Genomic DNA, 3,712 nt, shown 5'->3' on the forward strand with positions numbered 1-3,712 from the left:
TCGTACGACGCTCTGCAACCAATCAGAAAACAGGATTCCGATGGATTTTGCTTCGTATCATCGGAATCCTGTTTCCTGATTGGTTGCAAAGCGTCGTACGACGCAAATCGGATGCAGTATGAATCCAGCATATGAGTCGTCGCATAGGAAGAAGTTTTTTCTTTATGCAGGATAACGCATGGCTGCATACCGCAGCCACTACTCGCTAGTTTTTGGCGAAAAGTTCAATTAGACTTCTTCCACATCCTGCAATGAGTCCTGATTTGAACTCCATAGAACATATATGGGACATAATGGCTCGTAGATTACGAAATTTGGCAAGACAACCTGTCAGTCTCGAAGACTTATCGCAAACCCTAGTTCAAATCTGGAATGGAATTCCGCAGGAAGAAGTTAGGGCTTGCATTAATATGAGGAATCGGCTGCAAGAAGTAATCGAGTAATGCGGAGGCAACACGCGTTATTGAAATTTACGCGCACACACGCTGTGCAAAATTCGACAGCAATCTCGTTGTGATGCATATCAGGTAACGATAATGTCGATATATGTAAAAAATACAAGGGTAATTTTAAGGTGCTATAACTTTGCGAAAAAAAATTGCAGCGACTTGTTTTTTTTTTTAAATTAAAGAGGAAAGTTTGAACTTTATGTCGCTGCATACAGCATTCCCTAAAAAAATTTTACAAAGTCCGTGCATTCCGTTAAATTTTGTAATTTTCAATATGACATACACACCCTCATATTTTTGAGAGTTACAATGGCAGCGGTGCATCAAACTTAAAATCTGATCATAGCATCTTAAAGAAGAGATTTCAAGCTTTAATTAAAAAAAAAAAACGTTACCTACGATAATTTTTCGCAAAGTTATCGTTAGACATAATTGGCCAATTTTTGCCCACAATTTTTCTATGCCATAATTTTTTTTAGCAGTGTATATATATATATATATATAAGGGATAAAATCAGCTTCCGAAGAATAACTTAATAAAAAATCCATCCAATCTCTCTCTCTCTCTCTCTATCTCTCCTCTCCCGATTTTGATATTGAATTACAAATCAAAATTTTATAAATAGTCTTATGTCAAGGTAATAAAACATCTCTTCGAAAGAATTGGCTTCTAATCATTCTATTGCCGGTACTCAGTTGTTCCGGTACTTAGTTGGTTCTTATTTTAAGACCGTCTTGAGTAATGTCTCAAGTCGCTAATGTGGCCCTCTGATTGGTTTGTGATTTCTTAAGACTGTACTTAAAATGGTCTTGAATATAAGATCTGATTATGAATACCTATATTATTTAATGATGAGAGGTATGTACAAAAAATTATTTTTAATAAAATTTTTATAATTTTAAAACTCTTTCATAACAGTGCATTTAGATTTTTTTCGAAGCATTACTTTTTAAAATTACCTTTTCTATTCATTATTTGTGAGAATTTTAGAACTTTTTAATATACAAAACAAACACACAACACACAACAAAAGAATTAAATTTGCTTTTTAATAAATCTCTCTTTTATCTTTATTTGTTATTAAACAATTAAACATTACTAAATTTTGAAATATATATGTATATATATCACAGAGTGAACATTATTTTATAAAGAGAGTGAGAACTATTTATGTGTACAGATGGCCACACTAATATCCTGTTAGATGTACGCTAAGAAGGAGTATTATACAATAATGCCGTATAAACCCTAATAACACACTTTATCTGGGATACATCCTGAGGATGTTCAAAGGACGTACGGACGTCCTCAAGACGTCCCCTGGAGATCTGTGTTGTTAGGGAAATTACCTAAATAAAAATAAATAATTTTAACTACAGAAAATAACTGCCATTCTTTTGATAAGTATGTGAACTTGAATTACTTGAAATAATTTGAACTTTGCACGTACACATAACATATCTGAAAAAGTGCAATGTAATTGACAATGATTTATACACTAATTGCAATCTAATTTAGTATATACGTGATAGCGCCGTTTTCCTGCCATTGTTTATCCTTGCTTTAGCCGTCGAACAATTAATATAAAATTTGTTACCATCGCAATTATTTCTATATTTATGTGATAAACAACAGTGATGTTAATTAAGACCACTAATATTATGAAATTATAATTATAGGTGATTATATAACATAATAAAGATCATAAGAGTCTTCAGTTTTTCCATATCTGTAGTATCTCTTTTAATAAACATATTGATATTCTTATATCACACTTATAACACATTACATAACACATTATCGATACTCTTTAAAATTTGTTAATGTGACTTAATACTTCTAGAATAAGGATCTACTTTATTTAAATATTCGTGCATCATAAGTTTAGTTAAAAAATTCTAAAATTTTTGTTAATTAAATAATATTAGACTTACGTCTAATATTTAATTTTCCCTATTTTAAGAATTTACAAATGTTAAACTGTCAGAAAGATTTATAAATTACATAATGTACATATAAAAAAAATACGTGTATGTGTGTATGTAATGTGTATAGAATGAGCCGAAAGTCTGGATACAATAAAATATTTCATAAAAGCATTTTTTAAGAAAAATGTTTTATACAAAAAATGTAGAGTTTGAACAATGCAGCAAACGGCGACTTATTTAACATTGAGTGTAAGTATGGAGGAACTTTCAACTTTAAAATGTTTAATGGAAACTCTTAGTCATTATTCTTGTAGCTGATATCAAGATCTTTTGAAATTATACAATGAAATTCTTTTTATTAAGGGGGTCAGATTTGGTATAAACATGTGCAGTTTGTTTTGATGAATTATTGGTAAAATTTCACAGACATAACGTAACAAAGGAAGGAGAGATGCAAAATATTATTATAGGGAAAATCCAGAAAGTAATATAAATTACGTATCACAAGGGACGAATTGCTTTAGCAACTTCCTTTTGGTATCAGACGAGTGGTTAAAGTGTTGGACTAGTAACCCAATATATGCTCTGCACGTATGGGTTTGAATCCCATCCTCGTTCGCTTTTTGGATGGATTTTCTCTCCGAGAGATTTTCCTCCTATCCAAAGTTACTACACGATAATTTGTCCAGAAGTACATTAGGGAAATTGTACAATTTTGTATACTTCCCCTAATGTACTTTTTGCGTAATAAATTATCACATGTTGCTCTGGACAGGAGAGACTATCGCGAACCAACAAAAAGCGACCGACGAGGATGGGATTCGAACCCATGCGTGCAGAGCACATTGGATTAGCAGTCCAACGCCTTAACCACTCGGCCACCTCGTCTGGTGCCAAAAAGAAGTGCGCTTGTCAAAGCAGCTCGTCCGTTGTAAATCATGCATAACTGAAATTATAAAAATATTGCATGTAAATAATTGGTTTTTACAATAAATTCTGCCCTGAATCTGAAAGTATAAAAATTTAATTTATATATATATTAAAAACTTTATTTTTTAATTTAAGAATTTAATTTATATATGTATAGTAAATTTACAATATATATTGTTTGCTTTTAATATTAAGCATAATCAATATTGTATTGTTCCCAGTAAGAAATGACAATAAAATCAATATCGATTCGACGTCGATTTGATGATTTCGACGTCGAATCGACATCGATTTGATGTCGATTCTATTATCATTTCTCACTGGATTAAAACAAATTAATGTAAATTTAAATTATTTTATGAAGATAATTATTATATGACACGCGCGCGCCCGCACACACACAG

The 3,712-nt window shown here is 31.5% G+C and overlaps 1 non-coding gene across 1 annotated transcript; it reads right to left on the reverse strand.

The window, feature by feature from the left end:
- Nucleotides 1-3,184: 3,184 nt before the first annotated feature.
- On the reverse strand, nucleotides 3,185-3,266 carry TRNAS-GCU (transfer RNA serine (anticodon GCU)). The gene has a single exon. It is a non-coding gene; the product is annotated as a tRNA-Ser (tRNA).
- Nucleotides 3,267-3,712: the final 446 nt, after the last annotated feature.

This window comes from Trachymyrmex cornetzi, unplaced genomic scaffold (genome assembly GCF_001594075.2).
Source record: "Trachymyrmex cornetzi isolate Tcor2-1 unplaced genomic scaffold, Tcor1.1 scaffold1012, whole genome shotgun sequence".
In the NCBI taxonomy this organism is placed as follows: Eukaryota; Metazoa; Arthropoda; class Insecta; order Hymenoptera; family Formicidae; genus Trachymyrmex; species Trachymyrmex cornetzi.